General features: G+C 36.7%; 2 non-coding genes across 2 annotated transcripts; both read left to right on the top strand.

Moving 5' to 3' along the window:
• Positions 1–9,655: 9,655 nt before the first annotated feature.
• TRNAI-AAU lies at positions 9,656–9,729 on the top strand. Its single transcript has one exon. It is a non-coding gene; the product is annotated as a tRNA-Ile (tRNA).
• Positions 9,730–11,271: 1,542 nt separating this feature from the next.
• Positions 11,272–11,345, top strand: TRNAI-AAU. Its single transcript has one exon. It is a non-coding gene; the product is annotated as a tRNA-Ile (tRNA).
• Positions 11,346–13,327: the final 1,982 nt, after the last annotated feature.

Raw genomic sequence — 13,327 nt, 5'->3', positions numbered from 1 at the left:
TGTGGTATATCACCCGTTTATCTTCTCATTCTCAGCGATGGTATTGACAGCATAACTCTTCCGGCAAGAATTATAGCGCCTGTTCAATTTGTGTGCAGGTGTCTCAACCATGTGAAGATCCAGTCTCCTCCAGAATATAATAATAGTAAAAGGAACTATGGTTCCAATTACCTTCTCTCGAGAACGACGTTAATAGAGTCAACGTATCGCTCAAAATCATATGACTTGTTGTTACTTGTACTCTCAAGGTTAAAAATAGTGTGTACTACTTTAACTTGTACAGAATATGTGTATTATATACCTTTAGAGAACTTTGATTTAAGGAGTAATTAATAGTTGTTGAATGTGTTTATTGTTAAGGAGTAATTAATAGTTGTAAAATGTGTTAAAGTTATTAGTATAAGGAGTAATTAATAGTTTGAGTAGTCTGATTTGTATAAAATAGTATAGCTCTAAAGGGTAACACTTTTTGGAGGGAAATTAGAACGTGTTTAAGGTATGAAATCTAAGAAATTAGAAAGGTTTGAAATAAGGTTGAATGTTGTATCTAAGTTATTCCAACATTAATACCCACACGAGATATGAAGCTTGAATCTACTTGATGTTTTTTAGTGGCCAGGACAACTTGGCAGAGTTAAGGTAGACCCTGCCATAGACACATGAGCTACTAAGTCAGGACTTCACACTCCTCAACACTTGTTTTAGAGAGCAATATCTCTAGTCGTTAAGAGGAAATAATTGGCACACACGACGATATATTGAACATTAAGAGTTGATCCAGATAGTTATTAAAAAGAAAAAAAAACATGCATACATGTAGAAACAAGGGTTCCCTCAAGCATATGAACCAATAAGGCAAGGTTAAAAGGTTTTCTCGGAGTTCGACATAGTTGTGTGAGTTAGAGTGATGTTGTTGGGATCACTAATTTCCCATAGCTCAAGTAATTTTTATGAATTAGATATTTAACAAGGTTTCTAAACTTGTTTTATAATAGTGTTCATATCGATTATAGGAGGCTAATTAGAGACAAAAAAGATAACAAGATGAGCCCTTAAGCCAACTTGATACCTCTATATAATGAGCGTTATACCAAACTCTCCGATGTAGAGTCTTGGTTGAACAAATGTATTTTCCTTAGACATTGAATATTATAGAATATGGTCTGGTGAACCATTTTAAAGGAGGAACAAATTGTAGTTTGTCTAGACTTATTTAGAGATATAAAGTTGTAAGTTTCCTAGCTTTGACAAGGTAGAAGGTTTGTTGAAAAGTTTTGAGTTTAACTCATTCAATACATGCGATCACAACTCGCACTTACAATGAGTTTGTGAGAAGAGATTTCAAAAGTTAAGGAATTTGCTGGCCTTAGTTATAGTATAAGGATGTACTAGATGATATATGAAGGTAAGTAAGATTTAATGATGTTATGAAGAGATGATTAGTTAGAGTATTAAGACAACTCAAAAAGTAAGTATCCAAATTCATATTTACCAAATGAACATGAGATTATTTTCCTCATCCTTAATGTGAATACCACACTAAATTACTGATACATAGTGAGTGAATCCCAAGTTGGTTAAGTTCTTCAACGTGGTAGGTCACATAGATAGTTGTTAAAGGATATGCCCAAACCGTTGGTTAGTGAATCTGATGGGTACTCAAAGGTTCAACAACTTAGAGATTATGTCATGGAATTCCTTCTAGGTTTACATAAGATAACAAAAGAACACACTACCATTCGAGTAGTGGTGGGCTGTTGCACTCACAAGCTTACACATGTACTTTGGATAAAGTCTCGACCCTATGGGATATACGCAAAACTTTTTCATGTTTTAAAACTACGTTATTTCTTACTTTCTTGTTTTAAATTAAATGTGTAAGTCTATGACTTCATTTGAAAATGCATCATTTCAATGTCCGCATATGTTAATTAAGGCATGCATGTTTGACACCTCTAATTAAGGTAAGAAATTAGGGCTGTTAATGTTGGTATCAGAGCCAGACACTGAGTGGTGTACTGGGGAGAACGAATAACAGTGTATGCATTGATTTTCATTTAGTAGTTGACAAATGCATTTTTTAGATCTCACATTGGTTGGAGAGGGAAACAAATCATTATTTATAAGGGTGTAAAAATCTCTCCATAGAAAAAAGCATTTTAAACCCTTGAGCAGAAGCCCCAAAGGAAAAGTCAAAATAGGAGAATATTTACTAGTGGTGGGCTTGGACGGTTACAAATGGTATTAGAGCCAGACATCGGGCGATGTGCTAGCGAGGATGCTTGGGCTTGAAAGGGGTTGGATTGTGAGATCCCACAACAGTTGGAGAGGGGAACATTCTTTATAAGGGAGTGAAAAATTCTCTATGCGTTTTAAAAACGTAAGGTAATCTCGAAAACCCGAAGAAGACAATATCTGCTAGCGATGAGCTTGGGCTATTACAATTTGCAAAGCCACGAGCACGTGTCATCATACAATACACAATTATAACCAAATGATGGTAAGGCCACTTACTTAGTTAGCCTTCGAAGCAGCTACAACCATTTGACATTAACTTAATGCTGGCCTCTAAATTTTAATTTTCCCTAAGAAGTCCAACAACCATAAATTAAAATTTTATTATGGAAATTAACTCACCTACTTTTGTATAAAGTAATTTAAACTTACCCATAAGTATATAAACTAACTAAACCTACCGGTACATTAATAATTTAAACTCGATTCTAAAAATTTAACTAGGCAAAAGATAGTCATACTAATTTAAGCTTCTGAAAAGTTGAAAGAAGAAAGTGTCCGAACGTATCAAACCCAAGCCGGATCAGCCAAAATATTAACCTAGAGCCGTCAAAAAATGTATTTTTCGAATGACTTTAAACAGTTCAACTGGGCTTATAAAATGAAGTGATGGACCTCCCTTTTACCATGGGACAATATCATTAATTCTCTTAAAAACATCTTTTCATGATACGGGGTTACAACACTACGAACTTTAAATATAATGTTTTAAAATGAAGTGATTGGCTAGATTAGGAGCTATTGATCTGCAAGTTGCATAAAACCTTTGGTCCATTAGCTCAGTTTGTTAGAACGTCGCGCTAATTAAGTGCGAAGGTAGCATGTTTGCCACTTGGATGGGTCAATTTAATTAATTCTCAAAGATATCTTTAATGATACGGGGGTAAAGCACTACAAACTTTAAAAGATAACGACCTAAAGTTTTAAGTTTATTATGCATAAAATTATGTAACCTAAACTCGATTGACTGGTTTAGGAGCTACTACTCTGCAATGAGTATAAAACTTGTGGCCTATTAGATTAGTTGGTTAGAACGTCGAGTTAATAACATGAAGGTTGAATGGGCTAATTTCATGATGACTTGAAATTAAAGAGTTTTAAGTTTTATTATGCATAAAATTATGTAACCTAAACTCGATTGGCTATATTAGGAGCTACTACAGGTTTGACACTTGCATGGTTAATTTCATTCCTTCTCAATAATGATATATTTAATGATACTAGATTTAAAAGATAATCACTTATAGTTTTAAGTTTATTATGCATAAAATTATGTAAGCGAAACTTGATTGACTGAATGAGGAGCTATCGATCTACAATGTTCATAAAACCTATGGCCTATTAGCTCAGTTTGTTAGAATGTCGGGCTAATAATGTGAAGGTCGTTGGTTTGACACCTGCATGGGCCGATTTCATTTCTTCTTAATAATATCTTTTCATGATACGGGGTTACAACATTACGAACTTTAAAGATAATGACTTAAAGTTTTAAGTTTATCATGCAAAAAATTATGTAACCTAAACTCGATTTATTAAATTATGAGCTATCAATCTACAATGTGCATAAAACCTATGGCTTATTAGCTAAGTTGGTTAGAGCGATGTGCTAATATCGTGAAGGTTGCAGGTTTGACATCTCCATGTGCTAATTTCATTTATTTTTAATTATATCTTTTCATGATACGAGTTAAAACACTATGAACTTTAAAAGATAATGACTTTTTTAAGTTTATTATGCATAAAGTTATGCAAACGAAACTCGATTGACTGGATTAGGAGCTAACGATCTATAACGTGCATAAAACTTATGCCCAATTAGCTCAGTTGGTTAGATTGTTGTGTTAATAACGTGATGGTTGTAGATTCGACAAATTACATAGGCCAAATTTTATTAATTCATAATAATATCTTTTCATGATATGGGGTTACAACACTACGAACTGTAAACCGATAAGACCTGCGAGGTAACCTTTCTCATTCACAATTTTTCTTTAGTCGTTCGATATGTTCTTCTACGAAGAATGAAATTCGAGGATTTCTGAGGGTCCTTTTAGGAACAAGGAGGTAAATGAACTTATTTTGGCCGTTCGATATGTTCTTATACGAAGGATGAAATTTGAGGATTTCTGAGGGTCCTTTTAGGAACAAGAAGGAGGTAAATGAACTTATTTTGGCCGTTCGATATGTTCTTCTATGAAGGATGAAATTCGAGGATTTCTGAGGGTCCTTTCGGGAACAAGGAGGTAAATGAACTGACTTTGAAGGCCAGATTCAGTATTGCGACTCTCAGGAGAGAAAAATTTCCGGCAAGCCACATGTCAACTTGTTGGAGGGAAAGCGCGTTAGATAGCCTGAGGGACACGTATTGACGATTGGGTGGAATAACGCGTTATGCGCATTGTCAGGAGAAAATTTTCCGACAAGCCACGTGTCAACTTGTGGGACAGAAAGCGCGTCAGATAGCCAGCAAGCCACGTATCAACTTGCGGGAGGAAAAGCATGTCAGACAGCCTGAGGGACACGTATTGACGATGAATGGAATAACGCGTCATGCGTGTTGTAAGGTGACGCGGCTCCACTCGATTTGCAACACGTGGTAGCTCTTCCAACCCATGCCCACATCTAACCCAGTTTGACTAGATAGATGTTTGACCCGATCAGTATGGTGCCAAGCTTCAATGTAAAGAATCTAACTTCCCAACGCACTCCTCCGGTTTTGAACCCACCACTCATCAGTAGCTGACCTCTATCACTCCACACCTTCTTCAATTCTCTTCATAAGCTCACAAATTACCTTCTCATTCTCTTCCTTCTCCTGTTTGAGATAGAAACAACTCTCACTTAGCTCAGCCACTTTCTTTTCTAACCTTTCAATCTCCATTTCTAAAAGCTTTCTTTTCTTTTTTAATCTCTACTTTCTCCTTCAAAAGGCGCTCGTTCAGGAATTTCAACGTCTGCAACTGAGACTTCTCCACAAATTTATTAGCGGCAGATTTTGGTTGTTGCTCTAAATCTCTATTCTCCTTCTGATGATTTGGAAGTTTCTTTGGCTCGTTCGTCGATCGTGTGTTCAATCTAGATTCCTTCTTCGATTTTTTTGTCTCTAATATCGTGATTTTGCCAAATCTGCTGCGTATCCCCTCGTTTCCAATGGCTTCCACCGCTTCACAACTACGACCATCATCTTTTTCTTCGCCATGTTCTTTCGCTTTTAGATCTTCATTTTGAGCCATCAAGAGAAGACCTTCGTTTGTTGCGTCATCCAAGGCTAGGTTGATTGTTTTTTCCACCTTTTTATCGACTCGACAATTGTTTGCAAAATGCCCCTCTGCCATAATTGTAACATTTGTCGAAGTTACAATCGTTCGCATAGTGACCATATTTGTGACATTTGTAACACTGAATGTTGGAGTAAATTGATTGGCTGCCTCTTCCTCGACTGCGTCCTCTTCCATGCAAATTTGCTTGGCTCGATTGTCCCTTCTTCTTACAGTATCCTTCATGACTGCTGCCTTGACAATCATGACCATTTTTACTACTTTCACGGCCAAAACCTCTACCTTCAAAATTTTGAGAGTAGAGTACCTTTTCATCTTTGATTGACGCCTTGGTTTGAAGTGCTTGATTGACTCCTTCATTTCGGTTGAGTTGTTGGTTAATGACCTTAAAATCATCTCCAAAACCCGTGTCTCGGCTAACATTTCTCCATTTTGGTTGAGTTGGTTTACCACAGTGTGTACATGCGTGACGTAGTCAAATACACTTTATAACTTCTTTATCTTCATGCTCTCCAACTTGCCACGAAGAGTTTTGAGACGCACTTGTTTGACTCGGTCGATTCCTTTGAACACTTTTCCTAAAGTGTCCGACGCTTCTTTTGAAGTAGTTGCACTGACAAGCTTCTCAAAGCCCGACACGTCAACGGCTCGGAACTACATGTAAAGTGCCCCCTCATCCTTTGATCGCATCTCTTTTAACGCCTTGTTTTGTGCTGCTGTACAAACCAGGGTATCTTTTGGTTCTTCTAACTCTTCTTCGACCACCTCCCATGCATCTTGAGAACCAAGAAAAGCTTTCATATGAATGCTCTAATTCTCGTAGTTTGTCTTCATTAGTCGCGGTAGCGACATTTGACCCGTCACATTCGCCATTGGCTTGATACACATTTGTTAAACAAAACTAATAAATTTGTGAAATAAGTCTCACACACACTAACGATAGAAGGAGACAAAGAACACTCTGTTTATCTGAAAAAACCTTCTATTGCTTCTCTATTTCTTTTCTTTTTTTTTTCTCTGCTCTACTTTACCATTTTTACAGTAGTAATAAAAAATGTATTTACAAGGTCTTCTAAAACTAAATATAGACATAAGAATGTCATTATTTCCTAACCCATAAAAAGTCATTCTTCATATAAAGATTCTTGGCCTTTCATCTTCAACACTCTTGGCCTTTCCCTTTTCCCTCTAAGACTGACTCTTGATTTAAAACCCACTAAAATTCTCCATAAGGAATCCGATCCCTGCCACTTCCTTGCGATGAATCCCTTACCCTGATCCCCACACAAATAAATAGAGAATTTCGTGGAAATGGAGAATGAAATAGATGGTGGGGATGATGATAGGGAATGGACATCTCTACCTGTGGCCCCTGCACATGTCGTGTTATGTATATGATATGATATACGATATGTTGCATACAAGTTATGCTATGATATCATATACACTATTCTAGGACTATGAGGCATTAGAAAATCGTGTATTGTTAATTATTAAAAATATGAAATGAATCAAGTATTTATATCTCATAGGAATACTATGCTAGGAATAGATTGGAGGTATGACTAGCTTCCTAGCGCCATGAATATATGTCATGCTTTATTGTTATGGGACCTCATGCATTTTGTATACCACGTGCATCGAGATACTTCTATATTATGTTTAGTACACCCTATGCCTATGAAACATTAGAAAAACCATGTATTGTTAATCATGAACAATATGACAAGAATCAAGTATGTATGTCAAATAGGAACGTTATGTCGTGTTTTAATGTTAGGGATCTCATGCATTTTATATGGGAGGTGCATCGAGATACTTCCCCATTATGATTAGTACAAACACATACCTTAAAATATTTATGTTCCGTATGATATTATGCTGGTCGTTTCCCTTCATGGTATTTGGTAGTGTGAGTGTGCACAAGCTCGACGAGGCAAACCCATAGAGTACTCTTATACCAACCCACCTGGTGGTCAATGTGCACATTCATGAGTCGTGTGTAGGGAAGTACAACATATTCAACTCTGCTTGGACTGAAAAGCAAAGCCCAAGCCCATGCCACAATGTATTTATGAAAGGATAGGTCCCACTATATTACACGTCATTCATATTCTGACCCTAAGAGTGGGATTACTTACTGAGTATTTATTAAAGTACTCAAACCACATGCTACTCTTATTTTAAAGTAAAGGTAAGATACCCATTTACGGATGACAACGTTGCGTTCAAGGCCAAGAAACCAAAGTTAGGGTAGTTGCATTCATGTTATTTTTAGTGATCCTTAGATTAGATTAGGGCATTGCTTTATTTTTATTTAAACTAAAGTTATCTGTTTTCCACTATGTTGTTCATAACAATATTGTTTTAATGAGTTCATTATGAACATTTAAGTCCATAGCACCATTTATGAAATGTTGTAAATACATTCTCTCATGCATAGTAGTAATGTCATGTATGCCGTGACTATATTTTTTAATAGGAAAATAGAGTAGTTGATTATAAGAACCGTGAATAAAAAGGGATAAAAATCTGTGTCCTCTGACAAGTGTAGATATTTTTTACAGATTATCCAGAAAGTTCAATCTCAAAATCACAGTGATTCTGAAGCTCTCAATGTCAGTTTAAGTTTCTCCTATAAAGTTGAAAGTTTAGGTAACAGTTTGGAACAAGAATTGAGCTATGGATATTTTCCAAAAGGTATAACAAGTTATTCATACAATTCAACCTTAGTTTTGAATTACATAGGCATAACAAGATTGTCGTGTTAAAAACGTGGAGGTCGTAGGTTCGAAAATTACATAGGCCAAGTTTTATTAATTCTTAATAATATCTTTACATGATACGGGGTTACAACAGTACGAACTTTAAACCGATGATACGGCCGTTCACAATTTTTCTTTAGATCTGAGTCGTTCGATATTTTCTTCAATGAAGGATGAAATTCGAGGATTTCTGAGATTCATTTCAGGAACAAGAAGAAGGTAAATGAACATATTTTGGCCGTTCGATATGTTCTTTTACGAAAGATGAAATTCGAGTATTTCTCATTTCACGAACAAGGAGGTAAATGAACTCACTTTGAAGGCCAGATTCAGTATTGCGACTCTCATGAGAGAAAATTTTTCGGCAAGCCACGTGTCAACTTGTGGGAAGGAAAACGCGTGAGAAAGCCGGAAAGCCACGTGTCAAGTTGCGGGAGGGAAAGCGTGTCAGACAGCCTGAGGGACACGTATTGACGATTGGGTGGAATAACGCGTCAGGCGCATTGTTAGGCAAGAAAGTCAATGGCCTATTAGCTTAGTTGGTTAGAGTATTGTGCAAATAATGTGGACGTCGCAGGTTTGACACTTGAATGGACCAATTTCATTCATTTTTAATTATATCTTCTCAAGATACGAGTTAAAACACTACGAACTTTAGAAGATAATGACTTTTTTAAGTTTATTATGCATAAAGTTATGTAAACAAAACTCGATTGGCAGTATTAAGAGCTAAAGACCTATAAGGTGCATAAAACCTATGCCCAATTAGCTCAGTTGTAAGATTATTGTTTTAAAAACGTGGAGGTCGTAGGTTCGACAATTTCATAGACCAAGTTTTTTTAATTCTTCATAATATCTTTTCATGATACGGGGTTACAACAGTACGAACTTTAAACCGATGATACAGCCGTTCAAAATTTTCTTTAGATCTGAGTCGTTCGATATGTTCTTACATGAAGGATGAAATTCGAGGATTTCTGAGAGTCATTTCAGGAACAAGAAGGAGGTAAATGAACTTATTTTGGCCGTTCGATATGTTCTTTTACGAAAGATGAAATTCGAGTATTTCTTAGAGTCTTTTCACGAACAAGGAGGTAAATGAACTCACTTTGAAGGCCAGATTCAGTATTGCGACTCTCATGAGAGAAAAATTTTCGGCAAGCCACGTGTCAGCTTGTGGGAAGGAAAGCACGTGAGAAAGCCGGCAAGCCAAGTGTCAACTTGCCTGAGGGAAAGCGTGTCAGACAGCCTGAGGGACACGTCTTAACGATAGGGTAGAATAACACGTCAAGTGCATTGTCAGGCGAGAAAATCTATGGCCTATTAGCTCAGTTGGTTAGAGCGTCGTGCTAATAACGCGAAGGTCGTAGGTTCGAGACCTGCATGGGCCAATTTCCCTCATTTTTTTTAATTATATCGTTTCATTATACGAGTTAAAACACTACGATTTTTAGAAGATAATGACTTTTTCTAAGTTTATTATGCATAAAGTTACGTAAACGAAACTCGATTGGCTGGATTAGGAGCTAACGATCTATAATGTGCATAAAATCTTTGCCCAATTAGCTCAGTTGTAAGATTATCGTGTTAAAAACGTGGAGGTCGTAGGTTCGACAATTACATAGGCCTAGTTTTACTAATTCTTAATAATATATTTACATGATACGGGGTTACAACACTACGAACTTTAAACCGATGATACGGTCGTTCACAGTTTTTCTTTAGAGGATTTATGAGAGTCATTTCAGGAACAAGAAGTTGGTAAATGAACTAGTTTTGGCCGTTCGATATGTTCTTTTATGAAAGATGAAATTTGAGGATTTTTTAGAGTCTTTTCACGAACAAGGAGGTAAATGAACTCACTTTGAAGGCCAGATTCAGTATTTCGACTCTCATGAGAGAAAATTTTTCGTCAAGCCACGTGTCAACTTGTGGGGAAGGAAAGAGCGTGAGACAGCCGGCAAGCCACGTGTCAACTTGCGGGAGGGAAAACGTGTCAGACAGCCTGAGGGACACGTATTGACGATTGGGTGGAATAACGCATCAGGCGCATTGTGAGGTGAGAAAATCTATGGCTTGTTAGCTTAGTTGGTTAGAGCTTTGTGCTAATAATGTGAAGGTTGAAGGTACGACAACTGCATGGGCCAATTTCCCTCATTTTTAATTATATCTTTTCATGATACGAGTTAAAACACTACGAACTTTAGAAGACCAATTTCCCTCATTTTTAATTATATCTTTTCATGATACGAGTTAAAACACTACGAACTTTAGAAGAGAATGACTTTTTTAAGTTTATCATGCATAAAGTTATGTAAACGAAACTCGATTGGCAGTATTAAGAGCTAACGACCTATAAGGTGCATAAAACCAATGGCCAATTAGCTCAGTTGTAAGATTGTTGTTTTAAAAACGTGGAGGTCGTAGGTTCGACAATTTCGTAGACCATGTTTTTTTAATTCTTCATAATATCTTTTCATGATACGGGGTTACAACAGTACGAATTTTAAACCGATGATACGACCGTTCAAAATTTTCTTTAGATCTGAGTCGTTCGATATGTTCATACATGAAGAATGAAATTCGAGGATTTCTGAGAGTCATTTCAAGAACAAGAAGGAGGTAAATGAACTTATTTTGGCCGTTCAATATGTTCTTTTACGAAAGATGAAATTCGAGTATTTCTCAGAGTCCTTTCACGAACAAGGAGGTAAATGAACTCACTTTGAAGGCTAAATTCAGTATTGCGACTCTCATGAGAGAAAATTTTTCGGCAAGCCACGTGTCAACTTGTTGGAAGGAAAGCGCATGAGAAAGCCGGCAAGCCAAGTGTCAACTTGCGGGAGGGAAAGCGTGTCAGACAGCCTGAGGGACATGTATTAACGATAGGGTAGAATAACACATCAAGTGCATTGTCAGGTGAGAAAATCTATGGCCTATTAGCTTAGTTGGTTAGAGCGTCGTGCTAATAACGCGATGGTCGCAGGTTTGAGACTTGCATGGGCTAATTTCCCTCATTTTTAATTATATCTTTTCATTATACGAGTTAAAACACTACGATTTTTTTTTAGAAGATAATGACTTTTTTAAGTTTATTATGCATAAAATTATGTAAACGAAACTCGATTGGCTGGATTAGGAGCTAACGATCTATAATGTGCATAAAATCTTTGCCCAATTAGCTCAGTTGTAAGATTTGTCGTGTTAAAAACGTGGAGGTCGTAGGTTCGACAATTACATGGGCCAAGTTTTATTAATTCTTAATAATATGTTAACATGATACGGGGTTACAACACTACGAACTTTAAACCGATGATACGACCGTTCACAATTTTTCTTTAGATCTGAGTCGTTCGATATTCGAGGATTTCTCAGAGTCTTTTTACGAACAAGGGGGTAAATGAACTCACTTTGAAGGCCATATTCAGTATTTCGACTCTCATGAGAGAAAACTTTTCGGCAAGCCACGTGTCAACTTGTGGGAAGGAAAGCGCGTGAGACAGCCGGCAAACCACTTGTCTAGATTGGGTTGAATAACGCGTCAGGCGCATTGTGAGGTGAGAAAACCTTTGGCCTATTAGCTCAATTGGTTAGAGCGTCATACTAATAATGCAAAGGTTGCATGTTCGATACCTACATGGGGCCAATTACCCTCATTTTTAATTATATCATTTTCATGATACGAGTTAAAATACTACGAAGTTTAGAAGATAATGACTTTTTTAAGTTTATTATGCAAAAAGATATTTAAATAAAACTCGATTTTTTTTAAGTTTATTATGCAAAAAGTTATGTAAACAAAACTCGATTGGCTGGATTAGGAGCTAACGATCTATAATGTGCATAAAATCTATAACCATTTAACTCAATTGTAAGATTGTAGTGTTAAAAACGTAAAGGTCGTAGGTTCGACAATTACATAGGCAAAGTTTTATTAATTATTCATAATATCTTTTCATGATACGGGGTTACAACAGTACGAATTTAAATAGATGATACGGCTGTTCCCAATTTTTCTTTAGATCTGAGTTGTTCGATATGTACTTCTATGAAGGATGAAATTCGAGGATTTCTCAGATTCAGTTTGTGACTCTCATGATAGAAAATTTTTCGGCAAGCCACGTGTCAACTTGTGGGAAGGAAAGCGCGTGATACAGTCGGCAAGCCACGTGTCAACTTGCGGGAGGGAAAGCGTGTCAGACGGCCTGAGGGACACGTATTGACGATTGGGTGGAATAACACGTCAAGTGCATTGTCAAGCAAGAAAATTTATGGCCTATTAACTTAGTTGGTTAGAGCATCGTGCTAATAACTCGAAGGTTTCATGTTCGACACCTGCATGTGCCGCCAATTTCCCTCATTTTTAATTATATCTTTTCATGATACGAGTTAAAACACTACGAACTTTAGAAGACAATGACTTTTTTAAGTTTATTATGCATAAAGTTATGTAAACGAAACTCGATTGGTTGGATTATGAGCTAACGATCTATAATGTGCATAAAATCTATGCCTAATAAGCTCAGTTGTAAGATTGTCGTGTTAAAAAGCCAAAATAACAGACGCAACAAAAGAACAAAAGGCCTTGGACACGTGGAGGTTGTAGGTTCGACAATTACATAGGCCAAGTTTTATTAATTCTTAATAATATCTTTACATGATACGAGGTCACAACAGTACGAACTTTAAACCGATGATACGGCCGTTCACAATTTTTCTTTAGATCTGAGTCGTTCGATATGTTCTTTCAATGAAGGATGAAATTCGAGGATTTCTGAAAGTTCTTTCAGAAACAAGAAGGAGGTAAATGAACTTATTTTGGCAGTTCCATATGTTCTTTTAAGAAAGATGAAATTCTTGGATTTCTTATAGTCTTTTCACGAACAAGGAGGTTAATGAACTCACTTTGAAGGCCAGATTCAGTATTGCAACTCTAATGAGAGAAAAATTTTCGACAAGCCATGTGTCAACTTGTGGGAAGGAAAGCGC

The sequence above is a fragment of the Cucurbita maxima genome, unplaced genomic scaffold, assembly GCF_002738345.1.
Source record: "Cucurbita maxima cultivar Rimu unplaced genomic scaffold, Cmax_1.0 Cma_Scf00087, whole genome shotgun sequence".
Taxonomy (NCBI): Eukaryota; Viridiplantae; Streptophyta; class Magnoliopsida; order Cucurbitales; family Cucurbitaceae; genus Cucurbita; species Cucurbita maxima.
The sequence above is the reverse complement of the archived record's forward strand: the minus strand, read 5'-3'. Positions and strand labels throughout refer to the sequence as shown.